Source organism: Xenopus tropicalis, chromosome 5 (genome assembly GCF_000004195.4).
Source record: "Xenopus tropicalis strain Nigerian chromosome 5, UCB_Xtro_10.0, whole genome shotgun sequence".
NCBI lineage: Eukaryota > Metazoa > Chordata > Amphibia > Anura > Pipidae > Xenopus > Xenopus tropicalis.
In genome coordinates this window covers 724,181-751,872 of record NC_030681.2, presented here as the reverse complement: position 1 = coordinate 751,872, position 27,692 = coordinate 724,181, and the positions used below count along the sequence as shown (strand labels likewise).

Below are 27,692 nucleotides of genomic sequence, written 5' to 3'. Positions count from 1 at the left end.
ATGAGAGTGGTCCCAGAACCTGTTGCTGGGGTTCTAGCAAATGTGCAGTCCCTATCGGAACCGTCTCCAAAATGGGGTAAAGCAATGCCCCGGGGCGGCACCGTGCCGGGCATTAGGGGCAGTTCCTACCTGGAAGGTTTAACCGCCCGCATTTTGCCCATCCTTTGCCCGTGTCCCCCAACAAGCAGGAACCCCCTTTTAGTTAGAGATTAGGGTGATGGCCGTCGCTGGAGGGGTGGCGCTGGCTCTACAGACGGCTGTTGGACCAATAGGGTGGTAGCTTGGAGCCTTTGGACCTCAATGGGCAGAACCAGCAGAAAACAGCTCTAGAACCTCAGTCTTTGTTGCCTGATCCGTAGACTTTGTTGCAAACAGAATTCCCCAGGTGCAAAGGTCCATCAGCTGCTGGATAGGAACTCCGGCCAAACCTGGGCAGTGTCTGACCTGAACCGCTGGCCCAGTGGCACGAGGCCAATCTGCCCAGGATGGTTGGCTTGACTTGTTGGTTGGCTGATTGCCCCCATATCACTGGCACCGGGGCACAATATAGATGGGCAGGAGAGTCCCATACTGGCACGAGGGGCATCAGTAGAAATGGGGTTAATTTCCAAGGTCTAACCATTTATATGGGGGGGGGTGCACTGGGTACATCCCTTATTGTATGGGCACCGTAAGAGCAACATCGCAAGGGGCACTTGGTTGTATTTGGCTTTGCAAGGGTAATAAGGGAATAGTCATTCAGCCCAGGCAGATGGCATCAGGGGGCAGTGGGACATCCCGTGCCAGGCTGGGCCCTGACTCCTTGCCCAACCTCACTGGGGGCAGCTGACTTGGCACCTAGTGGGACATCTCGTGCCAGGCTGGGCCCCTGACTCCTTGCCCAACCCTCACTGTGGGCAGCTGACTTGGCACCTAGTGGGACATCCCGTGCCAGGCCGGACCCCTGACCCCTGACTCCTTGCCCAACCCTCACTGGGGGCAGCTGACTTGGCACCTAGTGGGACATTCCGTGCCAGGCCGGGCCCCTGACTCCTTGCCCAACCCTCACTGCTGGCAGCTGACTTGGCACCTAGTGGGAATCCCATGCCAGGCCGGGCCCTGACTCCTTGCCCAACCCTCACTGTGGCAGCTGACTTGGCACCTAGTGGGACATCCCATGCCAGGCCGGGCCCCTGACTCCTTGTCCAACCCTCCCTGCTGGCAGCTGACTTGGCACTAGTGGTACATTCCGTGCCAGGCCGGGCTCCTGACTCCTTGCCCAACCCTCCCTGCTGGCAGCTGACTTGACATCTAGTGGTACATTCTGTGCCATTCCGTGCCAGGCCGGCCCCTGACTCCTTGTCCAACCCTCCTGCTGGCAGCTGACTTGGCACCTAGTGGGACATCCGTGCCAGGCCGGCCCCCTGACTCCTTGCCCAACCCTCACTGTGGGCAGCTGACTTGGCACCTAGTGGACATTCCGTGCCAGGCTGGCCCCTGACTCCTTGCCCAACCCTACTGGGGGCAGCTGACTTGGCACCTAGTGGGACATTCCGTGCCAGGCTGGCCCCTGACTCCTTGCCCAACCTCCCTGTGGGCAGCTGACTTGGCACCTAGTGGGACATCCCGTGCCAGGCCGGGCCCCTGACTCCTTGCCCAACCCTCACTGTGGGCAGCTGACTTGGCACCTAGTGGACATTCCGTGCCAGGCTGGGCCCCTGACTCTTGCCCCAACCCTCACTGGGGGCAGCTGACTTGGCACCTAGTGGGACATCCCGTGCCAGGCTGGGCCCCTGACTCCTTGCCCAACCCTCACTGCTGGCAGCTGACTTGGCACCTAGTGGGACATCCCATGCCAGGCCGGGCCCCTGACTCCTTGCCCAACCCCTCTACTGGCAGCTGACTTGGCACCTAGTGGACATCCCGTGCCAGGCCGGCCCCTGACTCCTTGCCCAACCCTCCCTGCTGGCACTGACTTGGCACCTAGTGGGACATTCCGTGCCAGGCCGGGCCCCTGACTCCTTGCCCAACCCTCACTGCTGGCAGCTGACTTGGCACCTAGTGGGACATCCCGTGCCAGGCCGGGCCCCTGACTCCTTGCCAACCCTCACTGTGGCAGCTGACTTGGCACCTAGTGGGACATTCCGTGCCAGGCCGGGCCCCTGACTCCCTTGCCCAACCCTCACTGTGGCAGCTGACTGGCACCTAGTGGGACATCCCGTGCCAGGCCGGCCCCTGACTCCTTGCCCAACCTCACTGTGGGCAGCTGACTTGCACCTAGTGGGACATCCCGTGCCAGCCGGGCCCCTGACTCCTTGCCCAACCCTCTGGCTGGCAGCTGACTTGGCACCTAGTGGGACATTCCGTGCCAGGCCGGGCCCCTGACTCCTTGCCCAACCCTCTTACTGGCAGCGACTTGGCACCTAGTGGGACACCCATGCCAGGCCGGGCCCCTGACTCCTTGCCAACCTCTTACTGGCAGCTGACTTGGCACCTAGTGGGGACATTCCCATGCCAGGCCGGGCCCCTGACTCCTTGCCCAACCCTCACTGTGGGCAGCTGACTTGGCACCTAGTGGGACATCCCAGCCAGGCTGGGCCCCTGACTCCTTGCCCAACCTCACTGTGGGCAGCTGACTTGGCACCTAGTGGGACATTCCGTGCCAGGCTGGCCCCTGACTCCTTGCCCAACCCTCACTGTGGGCAGCTGACTTGGCACCTAGTGGGACATTCCGTGCCAGGCCGGCCCCTGACTCCTTGCCCACCCTCTGGCTGGCAGCTGACTTGGCACCTAGTGGGACATCCCGTGCCAGGCTGGGCCCCTGACTCCTTGCCCAACCCTCTGGCTGGCAGCTGACTTGGCACCTAGTGGGACATCCCGTGCCAGGCTGGGCCCCTGAACTCCTTGCCCCAACCCTCGGCTGGCAGCTGACTTGGCACCTGTGGACATCCCGTGCCAGCCGGGCCCCTGACTCCTTTGCCAACCCTCACTGCTGGCAGCTGCGTGGAGGTATAACCCTATTTGTCGGCGGTGCTGATGGATCTCCCACAGTCAGAACAATGAGCCGCTGTCTGATCCAATCAGGACCTGTCCCATGACGCCTCTGGGCCAGTAGGAATCACGGCCATTACCGGGGAATAAGAGGAGGGTGTATGCTCAAGGGGCACCAACACTCTGAGGGATTCCCGTGCCAACACCCATGCCAGTTGCTCTGGCATCGTTACTACTGACCCCCTTGGGCTTCCCCGCACCATGAGTTTGAGGGGTCCTGGCAGAGGTGGGGGGATTCGGAAAGTTCCAGATATCAATTTTGCTGATTACCTGCCTCCCAAGAGTCATCCTTCCTCTTCACTCCTACTGCACATCTTCATCTCGGCGGCGCCCTCCCACCACTGTGCCACCCCAGCGCGGGCAAACTGGGGAACTGGAGCCAATGGAAATCCCTGCTCCTCTACATCCCACAGGAACCAGATGGATCCCTCAGCTCCTGTCGGAGATACTCCCACCCCCAACTCCACCTGCTCCCCAACAGCTCAGTGGACCCCCAATAGTCTACAGAACCTTGTGAGGAAGGCTGGGAGTACGACCAATCAGTCTTCTCCTCCACCACCGTCACACAGGTAGGACACTGTGGACTACTGTGCGACTTACTATGCCCCCCCACTACTCGACTACTGCCCCCCGGTCCGACTACTGGCCCCCCCCACTGTCCGACTACTGCCCCCCACTGTCCGACTACTTCCCCCCCACTGTCGCTACTACTGCACCCCCCACTGTCCGACTACTTCCCCCCCACTTGTCTACTACCTGCCCACTGTCCAAACTCCTGCCCACTGTCCTACTACTGCTACTGTCCGCTACTGCCCTCCCACTGTCCGACTGCCCCCCACTGTCCGACACTTCCCCCGCTGTCCGACTAACTTCCCCCCCGCTGTCCTATACTGCCCCCCGCTGCCGACTCCTTCCCCCACTGTCCTACTACTGCCCCCCGCTGTCCGACTACTTCCCCCGCTGGTCCCCTACTGCCCCCTCCACTGTCTACTACTGCCCCCCCACTGTCCGACTACTTGCCCCCCCCCACTGTCCGCTACTTCCCCCCCGCTGTCCGACTCTTCCCCCCCGCTGTCCTACTACTGCCCCCCACTGTCCGACCTACTTTCCCCTTGCTGTCCACTACTGCCCGCCCCCCACTGTCCGACTACTTCCCCCCGCTGTCTCTACTGCGCCGCCCTCCGCTGGTCCTAGCTACTGCCCATGTACCGCTGTCCGACACTTCCCCCCGTGACCGTACTACTGCCCCCCGCTGTCCTACTAACTGATCCGCCCCAGCTGTCCCCTACTACTGCCCCCTCCGCTGTCCGACTACTTCCCCCCCGCTGCCCGCTACTACTGCCGCCCCCGGACTGTCTATCTACTGTCCCCCGCTGTCCTATACTGCCCGCTGTCTCAGACTACTTCCCCCCGCTGTCCTAACACTAACTGGCCCCACTGGTCTACTCTTCCCCCGGTGTCCGACACTACTTCCCCCCGCTGTCCTTACTAACTTGTCCCCCGCTGTTCCTAACTACTGCCCCCCCACCGTCCTATCTACTTCTCCCGCTGTTTCCCTACTTATCCCCCGCGCTGTCCCTCTACTAGTCCCCCCTGCTGTCCGGCTGAACTTCCCCCCCGCTGTCCTACTCTTCCCCCACCGCAGTCCTACCCTACTGTCCCCCTGTCTGTCCTACTACTACTCCCCGCCGCTGTCCGACTACTTTCCCCCCGCTGTCCCCTACTACTTCCCCCCCCTGTCCTACTATCTGCCCTGCTTGCCTACTACTGCCCCCCGCTGTCCTACTACTGCACCCCGCCCTACACTGCCCCCCACTGTCCCTACTACTTCGCCCCCACTTCCTACTACTGCCCCACTGTCCTACTACTGCCGACCGCTGTCCGACTCTTCCCCGCTCGCTGTCCCTAGCTACTTCCCCCCGCTGTCCTAAGACTACTGCCCCCCACCTGTCCGACTACTTGCCCCCCCCGCTGACCCCTAGCTGCCTCCCCCACTGTCCTACTACCCCCACTGTCCTACTACTGCCCCCACTGTCCTACACTACTACTGCCCCCCGCTGTCCGACTACCACGCCCCCGCTGTTCCTACTACTTCCCTCCCGCTGTCTACTACTGCCCCCCCTGTCCGACTACTTCCCCCCGACTGTCCTACTACTTCCCCCGCTTGTCCTACTACTGCCCCCACTGTCCGACTACTCCCCCGCTCGTCTACTACTTCCGCGTCCTACTACTTGCCCCCCACTGTCCGACTACTTCCCCCCGCTGTCGCCAAAACTACTTCCCCCCCGCTGTCCTACTACCGTGCCACCCTATTCGCTGTCCCTATACTGCCCCCCGCTGTCCGACTACTGCCCCCCGCTGTTCCTACTACCTGCCCCCTTGTCCGACCCCCCGCTGTCCTAACTACTGCCCCGCCACTGGTCCTATCTACTTTCCCCGCTGTCCTACTAGCTGCCCTCTCCCCTGTCCGACTACTGCCCCCCCACTGTCCGACTACTGCCCCCCTCCACTGTCCGACTACTGCCCCCCCACTGTCGACTACTGCCTCCCCCACTGTGCGCTACTTGACTCCACCCCACTGTCCGCTACTGCCCCCCCACTGTCCCTACTACTTGCCCCCCACTGTCCGACTACTGCCCCCCACTGTCCGAGCCTACTGCCCCATACCGGCTGTCCGCCTACTTCCCCCCGCTGTCTAACTACTGCCCCCACTGTGGCGACTACTTCACCCCATCGTCCGACTACTGCCCCCACTGTCCTACTACTGCCCCCCGGGCCGCCGCCACTTGTCGCGACTACTGCCCCCCACTGTCCGACTACTGCCCCACTGTCCGACTACTGCCCCCCGCTGTCCGACTACTTCCCCCCCGCTGTCCTACTACTGCCCCCCACTGTCCGACTACTGCCCCCCACTGTGCGACTACTTCACCCCCCACTGCCGACTACTGCCCCCCCACTGTCCTACTACTGCCCCCCCACTAGTCCGACTAACTGCCCCCATGTCCGCCTACTTCCCACTGTCCGACTCACTACTTCCCCCCCGCTGTTCCTAACTACTGCCCCTCGCGTCCTACTATCGCCCCCCCACTGTTGCGACTTGAACTATCCTCCCTTCCTTCCTACTGCCCCGTGTCCTACTACTGCCCCCACGACTGTCCGATACTTCCCCCCCGCTGTCCTACTACTTGCCCCCCCGCTGTCCTACTACTGCCCCCCCGCTTGTCCGACTACTTCCCCCCGCTTCCTTCTACTTGCCCCCCCGCTTGTCGCGACTACTGCCCCCTACCGCTGTCCGACTACTGCCCCCGCTGTCCGACTAGCCGACCCGCCCGCGTCCTACTACTGCCCGCCCACTGTCCAACTACTTGCCCCCCCACTGTTCCGACTACTGCCCCACTGTCCCGACACTGCCCCCCCACTGTGCGACTACTTCACCCCCACTTCCGCTACTGCCCCCCCACTGTCCTACTACTGCCCCCCGCCATCTGTCCCGACTACTGCCCCACTGGCCGACTACTGCCCCCGCCGCTGTCCGACTACTTCCCCCCGCTGTCGCCTACTACTGCCCCCGCCACTGTGCGACTATTCCCCCCTGTCCGACTACTGCCCCCTACTGTCCTACTACTGCCCCCCCAACTGTCCGATCTACGCCCCCACTGTTCCGACTTACTTGCCTCCCCACTGCCGAACTACTGCGCCCTGCGCTGTCCGACTACTTCCCGTCCCGCTGTCCTAACTACTGCCCCCCAGTCGTGCACCTGTCCGACTACTGCCCCCCCAATGTGGCGACCTACTTCAGCCCCCTCACTGTCCGCATTACTGCCCCCACCACTTGTCCTACTACTGCCCCCCACTGTCCGACTACTTGCGCCCCACTGTCCGACTACTCGCCCCCGCTTGTCCGACTACTTCCCCCCGCTTGTTCCCTCACCCTACTGCCCCGACCGCTGTCCTACTATGCCCCCAGACCGCTGTCTCGACTACTTCCCCCCCGCTGTCCCACTACGTTCCCCCCCCCGCTGTCCTACTACTACTGCCCCCCCGCTGTCCGACTACTGCCCCGCTGGTCGACTCTACTTCCCCCCCGCTGTCCGATATTCCCCCCCGCTGTCCACTACTGTGCCCCCGCTGTCCTACTACTGCCCCCCAGCTGTCCTAACTTACTGCCCCCCCGCTCGCCGGTCCTAACTACTGCCGTCCCCCGCTGTCCTATCTACTGCCCCCCGCTGTCCGACTATTCCCCCCGCTGTCCCTACTTACTGCCCCGCCCGCTGTCCTACTCTGTTCCCGCTGTCCGATACTTCCCCCCCGTGTTTCGCCTTTAACTGGCCCCCCCCGCTGTCCGACTACTTGCCCCCCGCTGTCCGACTACTGCCCCACCGCTGTCCCGCTACTGCCCCCCCGCTGTCCTACTACTACTGCCCCCTCCTGTCCGCTGTCCCACTCTGCACCCCCACTGTCCTACTACTGCCACTGTCCCTAAGCTACTCCCCCCACTGCCTACTACTTGCCCCCCCACGGTCCCACTACTGCCCCACCACGTCGACCTACTGCCCCCCACTGTCCTACTACCGCCCCCACTGTCCTACTACTGCCCCTCACTGTCCCGACTACTGCCCCCCCCCACAGTCTACAACTGCCCCCCACTGTCCCTGACTACTGCCCCCACTGTCCCTACTACTTGCCCCCACTGTTCCTCCTACTGCCCCCATGTCCCTACTACTGCCCCCCACTGTCCGACTACTGCCCCCCACTGTCCTCTACTGCCCCCCCACTGTCCGACTACTTGCCCCACCTGGTCCTACCTACTGCCTCCCAACTGGGTCCGATCTACTGCCCCACTGTCCCGACTACTGCCCCCACTGTCCCGAGTACTCCCCCCACTGTCCTACTAGCTGCCCCCCACTGTCCGACTACTTTGCCCCCGCTTCCCAACTACGCCCCCCACTGTCCGACTACTTGCCCCCGCTGTCCGACTCTACTCCCCCCGCTGTCCACTACTAGCCCCGCTGTCCGACTACTTTGCCCCCACAGTCCTACTTCTCCCCCACTGTCCTACTACGCCCCCCACTGTCCTACTACTGCCCCCACTGTCCACTACTGGCACCCCCACTGTCCTACTACTGCCCCCCACTGTTTCCGACTACTGGCACCCCACTGTCCGACTACTGCCCCCCCACTGTCCGACTTACTGCCCCCCCCCCCGCCTGTCCGACTATTACAGAGAGTAAAGCATAAGGAGGCTGCAAGGTGGGCCCATGCAGGCTCCACCTCCTTACAGGTAGGGGCGGGGCCAGTGGAAGGTGGGCAACATCTCTCATTTCTGCCCCCTTCTAGTGGGACCATGGTGTGCGAGAGAAAGGGGTTAAACCCCAGTGCGGCTGCCACTTTCTTCTTCTGGACGACTGTAGGGCTCCAGTTATATGTGGGTTACCTGTCTGACAGGTAAGTGCCCGACCACCCGGAGGGGTATCAAAACTGGCCACCGAGATTGGCCTGTTTGGGCAAAGGGGTTGTAGCAACATGCCACGTTGCTAAGGGAAAATGTAAAGTGCCAGTTGCTAGGGAAATAACAACCCCGCACCGAACCAACCCAAACCCCGTAACTCCTGACCCCAAACCCACAAACCCTAACCAACCCCCCAAACTCACAAAACCCCTAAACCCACACCCGACCCACTAACCCACAAACCCCTAACCCAAACCCGACCCAATAGCCCACCAAACCCCTAACCTTCACCTGACCCAAACCACAGAAACCCTAACCCAACACCCGACCAAACCCACAAAACCCTAAACCTCACCCGACGCCAAACCCACAAACCTTCCCTAACCCACAACTCTGCGGACCAAACCCACAAAGCAAGCCCCTAACCCTCGACCCAAACCCAAGCCCCTAACCCGACCAAAACCACAAAACCCTAACCCACCCGACCAAACCCAAAACCCTAACCTTCACCGCCCAAACCCCACAAGCCCTAACCCCTCCGACCCAAACCCACAAGCACCCTAACCCCTCCGACAAACCCACAAACCCCCTAATCCCTCCGACCCAAACCCACAAGACTAACCCCTCGGACCCAAAACCCACAAACCCCTTAACCCTGCTCGACCCGGAGTCAAACGCGCACAAACCACTAACCCCCTCTGACCCAAACAACAAACCCCTAACGCCACACCCCGACCCGAAACACCCCACAAACCCTTTACCTCACACCAACCCAAAACCCACAAAACCCTAAACCCCGTCCGACCCAAACCCACAACCCTAACGACCCTTCCGATCCCAAACCCACAAAACGCACTAACCCTCAACCCGACCAACCCACAAACCCCTAACCCCCATCCCACCCAACCCACAAAACCCTACACCCTCCGACCGCAAACCCACGAATCCCTAACCCCTCCGACCCAAACCACAAACCTCTAACCCTCACCGAACCCAAACCCACAACCCCTAACCCCTCCACCCAAACCACAAACCTAACCCCTCCGACCAACCCACAAACCCCTAACCCGTCCGACCCAAACCCACAAACCCCTAACCCTCCGAACCAAACCACAAACGCCTACCCCCCCTCCGAACCCAAACACAACCCTAACCTGCCCCTCCGACCCGAAACCCAACCCTAACTGCAACACGCGACCCAAACCCACAAAACGCCCTAACCTTCTGACCCAAACTCACCCAACCCTAACCCCCTCCGACCCAATACCACAAAACCCCTAAACTCGCCTCCGCGTACCAAACCCACAATACCCTTACCCCCTCCACCCAAACCACAACCCTAACACACCCGACGAAACCTCCACAAACCCCCTAACCCGTCTGACCCAAACTCACAGTAATTGCCCAATTTCATGTCAGCCTCACACATACTATTCACAATAACAGATCCCATGTATTTCTGTTGTTTAGAAGCGGTTCTGACTCTGTAGTCCAATTGAATGGTTCCTAATGATTTTCATTGCCCCCCTAATTCTGCCCGCAGTCTGTGCCTAAAGGCCAAATTTCACATTTTTTTTGCTTGGTTGAACCTCAGACAGATTCCCTCGCTCACAGCCAATAAGATCCTCTCTGTGTGTTTGTGTTGGGCAAGGTTTGGGCGCAGGAAGATCCTTACTCGTGTCCATCCTTATCAGTCTGTGTTTGGGCTCTGTCGTCCTTCTCTCCGTGTCTTTCCTCATGTTCTGCTGCCTCAGCAGGTCCATCTGTTGGGGTCGGCCCTCATGGGTAATGACCCTCGTCTCCATCACTCTCGGACCGAGTCACTTTGCCATCAAGCTCTTCTACCTCCCTGAACCTGTCTGGCTCCATCTCAGATTGCCTCTGGCAGCCTCAGTCCTGTATCTCCCAACATTTCCCATTCCTACCCCCAGAGCCAAGCCGGAACCTCCTTCAAGTCTGCCCTAGTGCCCCCAAAACCTGACAAGCCACTCTTCTGATATCTCCCAGGTGTCCCTATATCATCCATCACTCTCGGTACCAGTCACTTTAGCCATTCAAGCTCTTCTACCTCTCTGAACCTCTCCCGGCCTCCATCCTATGCCTCTGGAAGCCTTTCAGTCCTGTACCTCTCCCCAACATTTCCATGCCTACCCCCGAGCCAAGCCCGGAACCTCCTTCAGTCCTGCCCCTAGTGCGCTCCAAACCTCCAAAACCCTTTCTGATATCTCTCAGCGTGTCCCTGAGTATTCCATCATCAATCATCATCGTAGGTCTCTCCAAGTCCACATGAATCCACTCTACCTCTTATCTTTAATGCCTCCATGTGTGCCCCCTCATACACCCCCACAATGGCTTTTTTTGGTATCTTCCATGTCTCAGCCCACAGTAGCCCCTTGCCAGTTTCTCAGCCCCTTGGTTCTAACCTATACATTACACGAGGTCTCTGTTACTGTAAACGGGGTGGGTGGTGGAGCTGTTTTGGGTTTTATCCTTGAATTTTCTCGTCAGCCTTGGAGTGGACATGATTGGAACACGCACGTTCTGTAGTACAATCACTAGTCTGTCATGGACTGTGGGCTACATGATACTAGCCCTGCTGGCCTACCTGCATAAGGGACTGGCAATGGGTCCTTTTGGCTACCACTTTGGCCCTTGGTCTTGCTCAGTATCGCACCTGGTGGTAAGATCTCATTCTATGGCTGGATATGTTAGATTGTAGCCAATCCCTGCAGTGTGTGGAGTATCGCCGAACCTACACCGCTATCCCCTAACTCTTACCCTAACCGCTAATAACCCTAACCTAATACACTAACCCTAACAACCGCTAACCCTAATAACCCTAATACACTAACCCTAACCCTAATAACCCTAACCCTAATACACTAACCCTAATAACCTAACCCCTAATCCCTAACACCTAACCTAATACACTAACCTGAATAACCCTAACCCTAAATAACCCTACGCCTATTACCTAACCTAAACCCTAATACCTAACTCTAATAACCCCTAACCCTAATAACCTAACCGTAATACACTAACCCTATAACCCTATCCCTAACCTATCTCGTAACCCTATCCCTAACCCTAAACCCTATCCCTAACCTATCCCTAACCTAACCCACCCTAACCCTAACCTCCATAACCTAACCCTAACCGCTATCCCTAACTAACCCTTAACCCTATCCCTACCTAAACCTATCCCTAACGCTGTAACCCTATCCTAACCTATCCCAACCTATCCTAACCAAAACGCCTATCCCTAACCCTAACCCTACCTAGTTATGATGCCCTAATGACCGCTGGTTAGGACCCTTAATGATCCTATCCAAACCCTAAGCCGCTAACCCTATCCTCTAACCCTAATCCCTAATCCGTAACCCTATCCCTAACTCCTAGTCGCCTACCCTATTCCTAATAACCCTAACCCTAATCTGCCTAAACCCTAACCCTAGTCCCTAACCTAACCTATCTCCTAACCCTAACCTAACCCTATCCCCTAAACCCTATCCCTAACCCTGACCACTATCCCTACCCTACAACCTATCCTATCCTACCTCATCCCTAACCCTATCCCTAACCTAACCCCCTCCTAACCTCTAACCCATCCTTAACCCTTCCCTAACGCCTACCCCATCCCTAACCCTAACCCCTACCGCTAACCCTATCCCTAACCCTATCCTAAACCTAACCCTATCCCTAATCCTATAACCTATCGCCTAAACCTATCCCTAACCCTAAACCATATCCCTACCGCAAAACCCTAACCCTATCCCTAAACCTATCCCTGTCTACCCTATCTACCCTAACCCTAATCCTTTAACCCTATCCTAACCTATCCCTAACTCATCCCTAACCCTGATCCCTAACCCTATCTACACCCCATCCTAACTACCCTAACCCTTCCCTAACCCTATCCTAACCCTACACCTAACCCTACCCTACTCCTTATCCTATCCCTAACCCTTCCCTAACCCAATCCTAACCCTCCCTACCCTATCCTAAACTATCCTGCTGAACCCTATTCGTAACCCTGAACCTATCCCTACCCTTAACCCTAATCCAACTCCTAATCCCTAACCCTATGCCTAACCTATCCCTGAACCCTGACACCCTAACCCTTAATCCTCTAAAACATCCTATCCTAAGCTATACCCTAGTCCTGTAACCCTATCCTCAACTCCCATCCTAAACCCATAATCCCTAACCTAACCTAACCCATCCCTAACCCTATCCCTAACCCTATCCTAACCCCTTTACCTTAATAACCCTAATCCCTATCCCTAAACGCTATTCCACTAACCCTCGACCCTATCCTATCCTATCCCTAACCTAACCCAACATCCTAAACGCCTATCCCTAACCCTAACTCCCTAATCCCTAACCCCATCCTAACTCCTATCCCTATCGCTAACCTTAACCCTAATCCCGTAACTCGTATACCCTATCCCTTACCCTATCCCTAACCCTATTCCTATACCCTAAACCCTCTTACTCCCTAACCCTAACCCTATCCCTAACCTACCTAACCTACCCTATCCCTATCCCTATCCTAACCCCTACCCTACCCATCCCTAACTATATCCCTACCCCCATCCCTACCATCCCTTAACCCTATCCCTAACCCTATCCCTAAACCCTAATACCCTTCTAACCCTATCGCGCTAACTCCTAACCCTAAACCCTATTCCTAATAACCCTACCTAACCCTATCCCTAAACACTAACCCTAATAACCTAATCCTAACCCTATCCGTACCCTATCCCTATCTAACCCTATCCTACCCTAACCTGATCCCTTATAGCCCCTAACCCTACCCTATCCGCTACACCTAATCCCTAACCCTAACCCTATCCCTATCCCTATCCCTATCCCTGAACGCCTACTGCCCTAACCCTAACCCCATCCGCCTAGAATAACCCCTATCCCTGACCCTACCTAACCCTAACCTAACCCTCATACCTAATCCTATCCCTAACTCTAACGCCTATCCCTACCCTAACTATCTCTAACCCTATCCTAACCTAACACCTAAACGATCCTAACCCTAACCCTAATCCCTATCCCTATCCTCTTATCCTCCTAATCTAACCCTAACCCTAAAACCCTACTAATACCGCCTAACCGCTATCTCCTATTCTAACCGCTAACCCTAACCCTAACCCTAACCCTATGCCTAAACCCTAATCCCTAACCTATCCCTTAACCATATCGCCTAACCTATCCCATCCCTATCCCATCCCTAACCCTAACCCTAATCCTAACCTAATCTAACCCTACCCTACGTCCTAACCGCTAAATCCCTATCCCTATCCTAACCCTATCCCTACCTAACGCCTATCCCTAACCCTAATCCCTATCACCCACCCTATCCCTAACTACCCTAACCCTATCCCAAAACCACTAACGCTATCCCTAACCTATCCCGCTTACCTAACCCTATCTCATATCCCATAATAACTCCGCTAACTAACCCCTATCCTAACGCCTTATCGACTAACCCTATCACCATCATAACCGCTATCGCCTATCCTAACCCTAACCCTATCCTAAGCCTATCCCTATCCGCTATCGCTAAACCTAATATCCGCTAATCCTAACCTTCCCTACACCCTATCCCCTAACCCTATCCTAACTATCTGATAGACCCTATCCCTATCCCTATCCCTAACCCTAACCCTATCCCTAACCCTATCCCTATCCCTATCCCTAACCCTATCCCTAACCCTAACCCTATCCCTATCCCTATCCCTAACCCTAACCCTATCCCTATCCCTAACCCTATCCCTAACCCTAACCCTATCCCTAACCCTAACCCTAACCCTATCCCTAACCCTATCCCTATCCCTATCCCTATCCCTAACCCTATCCCTATCCCTAATAACCCTAACCCTATCCCTAACCCTAATCCCTAACCCTTCCCTATCCCTAACCCTAACCCTAACCCTAACCCATCCCTATCCCTATCCCTATCCCTAACCCTATCCCTAACCCTATCCAACCCTATCCCTATCCCTATCCCTAACCCTATCCCTAACCCTATCCCTAACAACCCTATCCCTAACCCCATCCCTAACCCTATCCCTAACCCTAACCCTAACCCTAACCCTAACCCTAACCCCTAACCCTAACCCTATCCCTAACCCTATCCCTAACCCTATCCCTATCCCTAACCCTAACCCTAACCCTAACCCTAACCCTAACCCTATCCCTAACCCTAACCCTAACCCAACCTAACCCTAACCCTAACCCTATCCCTATCCCTATCCCTATCCAACCCTAACCCTAACCCTAACCCTAACCCTATCCCTAACCCTATCCCTAAACCTAACCCCCTAATAACCCTAACCTTAGGGGGGAGATTTTGGGGTGAGTGTCTGTCCTGGGAGCCCCTGGTGACTGTTCCCCCAATAACGTATAACCTTGATATAAGCCAAGAGGTTCTGGCCAAATGTTGGGGTTCACACCAGTACTGGCAATGGATGTGGGGTCCGTCCTGCCCACAGGTGGGTCCAGAGTCGGCTCGATGGCTCCTCACACAACAGGACTCCCGCGCAGCTCACAGATACCTTTCCAGGTGTGCGGAGGATGAACGGGAGAGAGCGGGATTCAGCGGGGAAGGTGTCTCCAGAGGGTAAAGCCATAAGCCCAGGCACTGGGGGGCCATTAGCCCAGGCACTGGGGGGCAGCAGAGGGGTTTTGTTGGGAGGAGGGAGATGTACAATAGATTATTGCCAGTGTAATGAGTTCATATTTATCCTGCATGGCCAACGGGCAGTGGGACGTTCCTGTGCCACAAGCTGGCAGGTTGGCCCAGTTGGCAGTTGGTACCACCTGACCCTCCATCTGCAGAAATTGCACAAAATGGTGTCGCTGGAAGGCAAGAAGTACAATTTCTTGGATCTGGTGAGGACTCGGCAGTAAAGAGGAATAGCATATGCCTTGGAATAATGTGGTATGTATCAGCCAATAGCACAGGGTGTTACAGATCATAGGAAACACATTGTAGGGTCCAAAACTGTGGGAACTGCCACGATACAGTGGGCAAGAGACAGAGCGAGGCGGGATAGAGCCCATATAGGGATTAGACAGAGTCAGAGCGAGGCCGGGATAGAGCCATAGGGCAAGAGACAGAGTGAGGCCGGGGATAGAGCCCATAGGGCAAGAGACAGAGCGAGGCCGGGGATAGAGCCCATAGGGCAAGAGACAGAGCGAGGCCGGGGATAGAGCCCATAGGGCAAGAGACAGAGCGAGGGCCGGGGATAGAGCCCCATAGGGCAAGGAGACAGAGCGAGGCCGGGGATAGAGCCCCATAGGGCAAGAGACAGAGCGAGGCCGGGGATAGAGCCCATAGGGCAAGAGACAGAGCGAGGCCGGGGATAGAGCCCATAGGGCAAGAGACAGAGCGAGGGCCGGGGGATAGAGCCCATAGGGCAAGAGACAGAGCGAGGCCGGGGATAGAGCCCATAAGGGCAAGAGACAGAGCGAGGCCGGGGATAGAGCCATAGGGCAAGAGACAGAGCGAGGCCGGGGATAGAGCCCATAGGGCAAGAGACAGAGCGAGGCCGGGGATAGAGCCCATAGGCAAGAGACAGAGCGAGGCCGGGCATAGAGCCCATAGGGCAAGAGACAGAGCGAGGCCGGGGATAGAGCCCATAGGGCAAGAGACAGAGCGAGGCCGGGATAGAGCCCATAGGGCAAGAGACAGAGCGAGGCCGGGATAGAGCCCATAGGGCAAGAGACAGAGCGAGGCCGGGATAGAGCCCATAGGGCAAGAGACAGAGCGAGGCCGGGGATAGAGCCCATAGGGCAAGAGACAGAGCGAGGCCGGGGATAGAGCCCATAGGGCAAGAGACAGAGCGAGGCCGGGGATAGAGCCATAGGGCAAGAGACAGAGCGAGGCCGGGATAGAGCCCATAGGGCAAGAGACAGAGCGAGGCCGGGCATAGAGCCCATAGGGCAAGAGACAGAGCGAGGCCGGGGATAGAGCCCATAGGGCAAGAGACAGAGCGAGGCCGGGGATAGAGCCCATAGGGCAAGAGACAGAGCGAGGCCGGGATAGAGCCCATAGGGCAAGAGACAGAGCGAGGCCGGGGATAGAGCCCATAGGGCAAGAGACAGAGCGAGGCCGGGGGATAGAGCCCATAGGGCAAGAGACAGAGCGAGGCCGGGGATAGAGCCCATAGGGCAAGAGACAGAGCGAGGCGCAAGGCCGGGATAGAGAGCCCATAAGGCAGAGAGCATAGAGCCGCAAGGCGCCGCATAAGCCATAGGGCAACGACGAGCGAGGCCGGGGATAGAGCCCATAGGGCAAGAGGACAGAGCGAGGCCGGGGATGAGCCCATAGGGCAAGAGACAGAGCGAGGCCGGCATAGAGCCCATAGGGCAAGAGACAGAGCGAGGCCGGGGATAGAGCCCATAGGGCAAGAGACAGAGCGAGGCCGGGGATAGAGCCCATAGGGCAAGAGACAGAGCGAGGCCGGGGATAGAGCCCATAGGGCAAGAGACAGAGCGAGGCCGGGGATAGAGCCCATAGGGCAAGAGACAGAGCGAGGCCGGGGATAGAGCCCATAGGGCAAGAGACAGAGCGAGGCCGGGGATAGAGCCCATAGGGCAAGAGACAGAGCGAGGCCGGGGATAGAGCCCATAGGGCAAGAGACAGAGCGAGGCCGGGGATAGAGCCCATAGGGCAAGAGACAGAGCGAGGCCGGGGATAGAGCCCATAGGGCAAGAGACAGAGCGAGGCCGGGGATAGAGCCCATAGGGCAAGAGACAGAGCGAGGCCGGGGATAGAGCCCATAAGGCAATGCTTCCCGGGCCCTGGTTCTGCCATAGTCAGACCTCTGTAGTTATTTGGGCTCAGCAGAACTACAGGGCACTGGGCCTGAAGGTACAAAGGGAATTCAGGGATATGGCTCCTGCCCCCCCTAATATGAGCCCCTATGGCATCTCCCACAGGTTCGGCGTGGCCTTCGGTTACTATGGGATCAGCTTCAAGGTCACTGGCTTCAATCTTAACCCCTTCCTCACCCATTTCATTTTTGGGGCTGTTGAAATTCCTGCAAAGGTTGGGGTTTACCTTCTACTGGACCGGATTGGACGCAAAATGTGCCAGGGGGGGGGTCACTGCTGCTCACTGGGGCTTTTATAGCCATCGGCAGCCTCATACCCACCAGAAACTCAGGTATATTATAGACTAGCAGAACTGGCAGCAACGAACCAACTCTTATGGGAGTAGCCCCCCACCCTGATTACCTACCCCACCGGTCAATAAGGGGCAATAAAGTTTCCTCTGGTGGCTGAACTGATTGTTCTTATCCTTCCTTGGCACTTAGGGCTCCCCCTCTATCAAACCACTCATTCCCCTGCTGGAAAGTTCATGTAGGAGCCGCTCATATCAGTCAGTAAATAGATCCCAATACAAACAGCTGATGTGACTCTATAATAACCAGTCATTCCCCTGCTGGAAAGTTCATGTAGGAGCCGCTCATATCAGTCAGTAAATAGATCCCAATACAAACAGCTGCTGTGACTCTATAATAACCAGTCATTCCCCTGCTGGAAAGTTCATGTAGGAGCCGCTCATATCAGTCAGTAAATAGATCCCAATACAAACAGCTGATGTGACTCTATAATAACCAGTCATTCCCCTGCTGGAAAGTTCATGTAGGAGCCGCTCATATCAGTCAGTAAGTAGATCCCAATACAAACAGCTGATGTGACTCTATAATAACCAGTCATTCCCCTGCTGGAAAGTTCATGTAGGAGCCGCTCATATCAGTCAGTAAATAGATCCCAATACAAACAGCTGATGTGACTCTATAATAACCAGTCATTCCCCTGCTGGAAAGTTCATGTAGGAGCCGCTCATATCAGTCAGTAAATAGATCCCAATACAAACAGCTGATGTGACTCTATAATAACCAGTCATTCCCCTGCTGGAAAGTTCATGTAGGAGCCGCTCATATCATTCAGTAAATAGATCCCAATACAAACAGCTGATGTGACTCTATAATAACCAGTCATTCCCCTGCTGGAAAGTTCATGTAGGAGCCGCTCATATCAGTCAGTAAATAGATCCAAATACAAACAGCTGATGTGACTCTATAATAACCAGTCATTCCCCTGCTGGAAAGTTCATGTAGGAGCCGCTCATATCAGTCAGTAAATAGATCCCAATACAAACAGCTGATGTGACTCTATAATAACCAGTCATTCCCCTGCTGGAAAGTTCATGTAGGAGCCGCTCATATCAGTCAGTAAATAGATCCAAATACAAACAGCTGATGTGACTCTATAATAACCAGTCATTCCCCTGCTGGAAAGTTCATGTAGGAGCCGCTCATATCAGTCAGTAAATAGATCCAAATACAAACAGCTGATGTGACTCTATAATAACCAGTCATTCCCCTGCTGGAAAGTTCATGTAGGAGCCGCTCATATCAGTCAGTAAATAGATCCCAATACAAACAGCCGATGTGACTCTATAATAACCAGTCATTCCCCTGCTGGAAAGTTCATGTAGGAGCCGCTCATATCAGTCAGTAAATAGATCCCAATACAAACAGCTGATGTGACTCTATAATAACCAGTCATTCCCCTGCTGGAAAGTTCATGTAGGAGCCGCTGATATCAGTCAGTAAATAGATCCTAATACAAACAGCTGATGTGACTCCATAATAAGCAGTCATTTCCCCTGCTGGAAAGTTCATGTAGGAGCCGCTCATATCAGTCAGTAAATAGATCCCAATACAAACAGCTGTGTGACTCTATAATAACCAGTCATTCCCCTGCTGGAAAGTTCATGTAGGAGCCGCTCATATCAGTCAGTAAATAGATCCCAATACAAACAGCTGATGTGACTCCATAATAAGCAGTCATTTCCCCTGCTGGAAAGTTCATGTAGGAGCCGCTCATATCAGTCAGTAAATAGATCCCAATACAAACAGCCGATGTGACTCTATAATAACCAGTCATTCCCCTGCTGGAAAGTTCATGTAGGAGCCGCTCATATCAGTCAGTAAATAGATCCCAATACAAACAGCCGATGTGACTCTATAATAACCAGTCATTCCCCTGCTGGAAAGTTCATGTAGGAGCCGCTCATATCATTCAGTAAATAGATCCCAATACAAACAGCTGATGTGACTCTATAATAACCAGTCATTCCCCTGCTGGAAAGTTCATGTAGGAGCCGCTCATATCAGTCAGTAAATAGATCCCAATACAAACAGCTGATGTGACTATATAATAACCAGTCATTCCCCTGCTGGAAAGTTCATGTAGGAGCCGCTCATATCAGTCAGTAAATAGATCCCAATACAAACAGCTGATGTGACTCTATAATAACCAGTCATTCCCCTGCTGGAAAGTTCATGTAGGAGCCGCTCATATCAGTCAGTAAATAGATCCCAATACAAACAGCTGATGTGACTCTATAATAACCAGTCATTCCCCTGCTGGAAAGTTCATGTAGGAGCCGCTCATATCAGTCAGTAAATAGATCCCAATACAAACAGCTGATGTGACTCTATAATAACCAGTCATTCCCCTGCTGGAAAGTTCATGTAGGAGCCGCTCATATCAGTCAGTAAATAAATCCCAATACAAACAGCTGATGTGACTCTATAATAACCAGTCATTCCCCTGCTGGAAAGTTCATGTAGGAGCCGCTCATATCAGTCAGTAAATAGATCCCAATACAAACAGCTGATGTGACTCTATAATAACCAGTCATTCCCCTGCTGGAAAGTTCATGTAGGAGCCGCTCATATCAGTCAGTAAATAGATCCCAATACAAACAGCTGATGTGACTCTATAATAACCAGTCATTCCCCTGCTGGAAAGTTCATGTAGGAGCCGCTCATATCAGTCAGTAAATAGATCCCAATACAAACAGCTGATGTGACTCTATAATAACCAGTCATTCCCCTGCTGGAAAGTTCATGTAGGAGCCGCTCATATCAGTCAGTAAATAGATCCCAATACAAACAGCCGATGTGACTCTATAATAACCAGTCATTCCCCTGCTGGAAAGTTCATGTAGGAGCCGCTCATATCAGTCAGTAAATAGATCCCAATACAAACAGCTGATGTGACTCTATAATAACCAGTCATTCCCCTGCTGGAAAGTTCATGTAGGAGCCGCTCATATCATTCAGTAAATAGATCCCAATACAAACAGCTGATGTGACTCTATAATAACCAGTCATTCCCCTGCTGGAAAGTTCATGTAGGAGCCGCTCATATCAGTCAGTAAATAGATCCCAATACAAACAGCTGATGTGACTCTATAATAACCAGTCATTCCCCTGCTGGAAAGTTCATGTAGGAGCCGCTCATATCATTCAGTAAATAGATCCCAATACAAACAGCTGATGTGACTCTATAATAACCAGTCATTCCCCTGCTGGAAAGTTCATGTAGGAGTCGCTCATATCAGTCAGTAAATAGATCCCAATACAAACAGCTGATGTGACTCTATAATAACCAGTCATTCCCCTGCTGGAAAGTTCATGTAGGAGCCGCTCATATCAGTCAGTAAATAGATCCCAATACAAACAGCCGATGTGACTCTATAATAACCAGTCATTCCCCTGCTGGAAAGTTCATGTAGGAGCCGCTCATATCAGTCAGTAAATAGACCTGGGGGTAAATAATTCTGATCCCTGGCTCCTCCCCCCAGGTGTGGATCACATGGGTACGGCGGTGGCCATCTTGGGAAAGTGCTTCTCAGAAGGCGCCTTCACCACGGCGTTCCTGTACACGGCGGAACTGTACCCCACTGTACTGAGGTATGGGGCACCCCGGCAGGACCTGGGGCACAAGCCAATGGGAGGTGCAATGTGCCAGGAAGCTGGGGGGGCTGTGGGGAGGGGGGCAGATAAGGTGCCAACCAGTTGGCAGGGGATTCTGGGAAATGCCCCCGGGCTGCAGATGGTTCGGTACCACTGGTTGCCACAGTAACTGGATCAGCACCGGGGTCACTCTAGATGCTTTTTTCCCCAGACAGACCGGGCTCGGGTTCTGCTCCTTCCTGACCCGCTTGGGCAGTTCTGTGGCTCCTCTCGTCGCCCTGCTGGAAGATGATTGGTTGTTCCTGCCCCCACTCATATTCAGCGGCGTCTCCATCACTTCCGGGGTCTGCGCTTTCTTCCTCAGTGAGACCTCCCACGGCCAACTGCCCCAAACCATCCAGGACATTGAGCGGGGCAGGTACATGGGGCACTAGCAGAGTGGGGCAGGTAGGCGCTGGGGCAGGTACATGGGGCACTAGCAGAGCGGGGCAGGTAGGTGCTGGGGTAGGTACATGGGGCACTAGCAGAGCGGGGCAGGTAGGCGCTGGGGCAGGTACATGGGGCACTAGCAGAGAGGGGCAGGTAGGCGCTGGGGCAGGTACATGGGGCACTAGCAGAGTGGGGCAGGTAGGTGCTGGGGTAGGTACATGGGGCACTAGCAGAGCGGGGCAGGTAGGCGCTGGGGCAGGTACATGGGGCACTAGCAGAGAGGGGCAGGTAGGTGCTGGGGTAGGTACATGGGGCACTAGCAGAGCGGGGCAGGTAGGCGCTGGGGCAGGTACATGGGGCACTAGCAGAGAGGGGCAGGTAGGCGCTGGGGCAGGTACATGGGGCACTAGCAGAGAGGGGCAGGTAGGCGCTGGGGCAGGTACATGGGGCACTAGCAGAGAGGGGCAGGTAGGCGCTGGGGCAGGTACATGGGGCACTAGCAGAGCGGGGCAGGTACATGGGGCACTAGCAGAGTGGGGCAGGTAGGTGCTGGGGCAGGTACATGGGGCACTAGCAGAGCGGGGCAGGTAGGCGTTGGGGCAGGTACATGGGGCACTAGCAGAGCGGGGCAGGTAGGCGCTGGGGCAGGTACATGGGGCACTAGCAGAGAGGGGCAGGTAGGTGCTGGGGCAGGTACATGGGGCCACTAGCAGAGCGGGGCAGGTAGGTGCTGGGGCAGGTACATGGGGCACTAGCAGAGCGGGGCAGGTAGGTGCTGGGGCAGGTACATGGGGCACTAGCAGAGCGGGGCAGGTAGGTGCTGGGCAGGTACATGGGGCACTAGCAGAGCAGGGCAGGTAGGTGCTGGGGCAGGTACATGGGGCACTAGCAGAGCGGGGCAGGTAGGCGCTGGGGCAGGTACATGGGGCACTAGCAGAGTGGGGCAGGTAGGCGCTGGGGCAGGTACATGGGGCACTAGCAGAGTGGGGCAGGTAGGTGCTGGGGCAGGTACATGGGGCACTAGCAGAGAGGGGCAGGTAGGTGCTGGGGCAGGTACATGGGGCACTAGCAGAGCGGGGCAGGTACATGGGGCACTAGCAGAGAGGGGCAGGTAGGCGCTGGGGCAGGTACATGGGGCACTAGCAGAGTGGGGCAGGTAGGTGCTGGGGCAGGTACATGGGGCACTAGCAGAGCGGGGCAGGTAGGCGCTGGGGCAGGTACATGGGGCACTAGCAGAGCGGGGCAGGTAGGCGCTGGGGCAGGTACATGGGGCACTAGCAGAGAGGGGCAGGTAGGTGCTGGGGCAGGTACATGGGGCACTAGCAGAGCGGGGCAGGTAGGTGCTGGGGCAGGTACATGGGGCACTAGCAGAGCGGGGCAGGTAGGTGCTGGGGCAGGTACATGGGGCACTAGCAGAGCGGGGCAGGTAGGCGCTGGGGCAGGTACATGGGGCACTAGCAGAGTGGGGCAGGTAGGCGCTGGGGCAGGTACATGGGGCACTAGCAGAGTGGGGCAGGTAGGCGCTGGGGCAGGTACATGGGGCACTAGCAGAGCGGGGCAGGTAGGTGCTGGGGCAGGTACATGGGGCACTAGCAGAGCGGGGCAGGTAGGCGCTGGGGGGCAGGTACATGGGGCACTAGCAGAGTGGGGCAGGTAGGCGCTGGGGCAGGTACATGGGGCACTAGCAGAGTGGGGCAGGTAGGTGCTGGGGCAGGTACATGGGGCACTAGCAGAGAGGGGCAGGTAGGTGCTGGGGTAGGTACATGGGGCACTAGCAGAGCGGGGCAGGTAGGTGCTGGGGCAGGTACATGGGGCACTAGCAGAGTGGGGCAGGTAGGCGCTGGGGCAGGTACATGGGGCACTAGCAGAGCGGGGCAGGTAGGCGCTGGGGCAGGTACATGGGGCACTAGCAGAGTGGGGCAGGTAGGCGCTGGGGCAGGTACATGGGGCACTAGCAGAGTGGGGCAGGTAGGCGCTGGGGCAGGTACATGGGGCACTAGCAGAGCGGGGCAGGTAGGCGCTGGGGCAGGTACATGGGGCACTAGCAGAGCGGGGCAGGTAGGCGCTGGGGCAGGTACATGGGGCACTAGCAGAGCGGGGCAGGTAGGCGCTGGGGCAGGTACATGGGGCACTAGCAGAGCGGGGCAGGTAGGTGCTGGGGCAGGTACATGGGGCACTAGCAGAGTGGGGCAGGTAGGTGCTGGGGCAGGTACATGGGGCACTAGCAGAGAGGGGCAGGTAGGTGCTGGGGTAGGTACATGGGGCACTAGCAGAGAGGGGCAGGTAGGTGCTGGGGTAGGTACATGGGGCACTAGCAGAGAGGGGCAGGTAGGTGCTGGGGCAGGTACATGGGGCACTAGCAGAGAGGGGCAGGTAGGTGCTGGGGCAGGTACATGGGGCACTAGCAGAGCGGGGCAGGTAGGCGTTGGGGCAGGTACATGGGGCACTAGCAGAGAGGGGCAGGTAGGCGCTGGGGCAGGTACATGGGGCACTAGCAGAGTGGGGCAGGTAGGTGCTGGGGCAGGTACATGGGGCACTAGCAGAGAGGGGCAGGTAGGTGCTGGGGCAGGTACATGGGGCACTAGCAGAGAGGGGCAGGTAGGTGCTGGGGTAGGTACATGGGGCACTAGCAGAGAGGGGCAGGTAGGCGCTAGGGCAGGTACATGGGGCACTAGCAGAGAGGGGCAGGTAGGTGATGGGGCAGGTACATGGGGCACTAGCAGAGAGGGGCAGGTAGGCGCTGGGGTAGGTACATGGGGCACTAGCAGAGAGGGGCAGGTAGGCGCTGGGGCAGGTACATGGGGCACTAGCAGAGTGGGGCAGGTAGGCGCTGGGGCAGGTACATGGGGCACTAGCAGAGTGGGGCAGGTACATGGGGCACTAGCAGAGAGGGGCAGGTACATGGGGCACTAGCAGAGAGGGGCAGGTAGGTGCTGGGGTAGGTACATGGGGCACTAGCAGAGAGGGGCAGGTAGGTGCTGGGGTAGGTACATGGGGCACTAGCAGAGCGGGGCAGGTAGGTGCTGGGGCAGGTACATGGGGCACTAGCAGAGAGGGGCAGGTAGGTGCTGGGGTAGGTACATGGGGCACTAGCAGAGCAGGGCAGGTAGGTGCTGGGGCAGGTACATGGGGCACTAGCAGAGAGGGGTAGGTAGGTGCTGGGGTAGGTACATGGGGCACTAGCAGAGAGGGGCAGGTAGGTGCTGGGGTAGGTACATGGGGCACTAGCAGAGCGGGGCAGGTAGGTGCTGGGGCAGGTACATGGGGCACTAGCAGAGAGGGGCAGGTAGGTGCTGGGGCAGGTACATGGGGCACTAGCAGAGAGGGGCAGGTAGGTGCTGGGGTAGGTACATGGGGCACTAGCAGAGCAGGGCAGGTAGGTGCTGGGGCAGGTACATGGGGCACTAGCAGAGAGGGGCACTGCCTGGCATATTGTAGTGATATTACTGCCCAGTCAGAGACCCCAGAGATTTGCCCCTATGGCAGTGAAGGCAGATATGAGGAACTTACCCCTGCGAGGGGCAATAGATCAGCTACTTACAGAGATGAAAGCAGTGAGTGAATAAAAGAGGGTAAGTCCCCCTATGGGGCTATAAGGGTATTTATAGCACTTATCTTGCCCCCCGTGCCCCAAGCAGGTTCCCTTTGGCCCCAGGAGCATTCTGGGAGGAGAGGTCCAATATAAGTGACAGTGAATGGTGTTCTGTTCTGCAGGTACCGGAGCCCAGAGAGCGGCACCAATGGGCACACGACCATCTCTGGGGCAGAAACACCCACCGACCCCTCTCTGGGCATCACTGCACAGACCGACCAATCAGAGACTGCGGGGATGTAACTGCCCCATAGGAACCAGGGCAAAGAGCCCGAATATGACCCTGTGGGGGGAAACGTGGCATTCAGTGACCCTCCTCACTGGGGGGCCCCATGGTGCCAGGGGGTAGATTGGCACAATGTCTGGTAATGAGTTAAAAAATCACCAAATAAACCTCCCTACGGGGGAAACTGATGCCCCAGTGCCTTGTGCAGTTTGTACCCCGTGCCCCCCCCTTGCCCCCCGGCCCAGTGGCACCTCCTGCACTAACAAGCGTGTAGCACCAGCAGCCCCACCAGTCCTTATTGGGCCCCCCTCCCTGGCATACTGGGACCCCCCCTCCCTGGCCATACTGGGCCCCCCCCTCCCTGGCATACTGGGACCCCCCCTCCCTGGCATACTGGGGCCCCCCCTCCCTGGCCATACTGGGACCCCCCTCCCTGACCATACTGGGACCCCCCTCCCTGGCATACTGGGACCCCCCCTCCCTGGCATACTGGGACCCCCCTCCCTGGCCATACTGGGACCCCCCTCCCTGGCCATACTGGGACCCCCCTCCCTGGCCATACTGGGACCCCCCCTCCCTGGCCATACTGGGACCCCCCCTCCCTGACCATACTGGGACCCCCCCCACCCTGGCCATACTGGGACCCCCCCACCCTGGCCATACTGGGACCCCCCCACCCTGGCCCCCCCCCTCCCTGGCCATACTGCCCCCCAACCCCTTGGATGTTGCTCTCAGTGCCCCCAAACCAGGCAGTTATTTTTGAATTCCTGACTTGGGGGCAAGTTTTGGTTGAAATAAAAAAGCCCCATAGCGGCTTCATTGGGTGTGATTGGCTGTGCCCCTCCTACTGTGCTTCTGGCAGGGACCGTTAGGACACGCCCACCCCTCATGTGAAACCCAGACAGGGACCTGAGAGGATCTATAGGGAGCTCCAATAAAGGGGCCATTGGTACAGATAGGGTTAATGTTTAGCCCAAAGGGAAACCAGCACCGGATATTATTCATAATTGCCCCTTTGTCTTTTCAACCCTGAGACTGGGCAGCAGCACCGGTACCGATCCAATCACTCAACTGCTCTGGCCAGGGGACTGGGGGAGGGGGAACACTATGGGCAGCTGAGTGAATGGGTCGGTACCGGCCAGGAGACTGGGGGAGGGGGGAACACTACGGGCAGCTGAGTGAATGGGTCGGTACCGGCTGGGGGAGGGGGGAACACTATGGGCAGCTGAGTGAATGGGTCGGTACCTGGCTGGGGGAGGGGGAAACACTATGGGCAGCTGAGTGAATGGGTCGGTACCGGCCAGGGGACTGGGGGAGGGGGAACACTATGGGCAGCTGAGGAATGGGTCGGTAACACTATGGGCAGCTGAGTGAATGGGTCGGTACCGGCTGGGGGGAACACTACGGGCAGCTGAGTGAATGGTCGGTACCGGCTGGGGGAACACTATGGGCAGCTGAGTGAATGGGTCGGTACCGGCTGGGGAACACTATGGGCAGCTGAGTGAATGGGTCGGTACCAGCGCGGCTGGGGGGAGGGGGGAACACTATGGGCAGCTGAGTGAATGGGTCGGTACCGCTGGCGGACTGGGGAACACTATGGGCAGCTGAGTGAATGGGTCGGTACCTGGGCTGGGGGGAACACTATGGGCAGCTGAGTGAATGGGTCGGTACCGGCTGGGGGGAACACTATGGGCAGCTGAGTGAATGGGTCGGTACCGGCTGGGGGAGGAACACTATGGGCAGCTGAGTGAATGGGTCGTGTACCGCGGGCTGGGGGAGGGGGGAACACATATGGGCAGCTGAGTGAATGGGTCGGTCCGGGCGGGGGGGACACACTAGGGCAGCTGAGTGAATGGGTCGGTACCGGCTGGGGGAGGGGGAACACTATGGGCAGCTGAGTGAATGGGTCGGTACCGGCTGGGGGGAACACTATGGGCAGCTGAGTGAATGGGTCGGTACCGGCTGGGGGAGGGGGACACTAGGGCAGCTGAGTGATGGTTCGTACCGGCTGGGGGGAGGGGGAACACTATGGGCAGCTGAGTGAATGGGTCGGTACGCTGGCTGGGGGGAACACTATGGGCAGCTGAGTGAATGGGTCGGTACGCAGGCTGGGGGGAAACACTATGGGCAGCTTGAGTGAATGGGTCGGTACCGCTGCTGGGGGGCGGG

At 57.0% G+C, this 27,692-nt stretch overlaps 1 pseudogene; it reads left to right on the top strand.

The window, feature by feature from the left end:
- On the top strand, window positions 1-25,540 carry LOC116410861 (annotated as a pseudogene).
- Window positions 25,541-27,692: the final 2,152 nt, after the last annotated feature.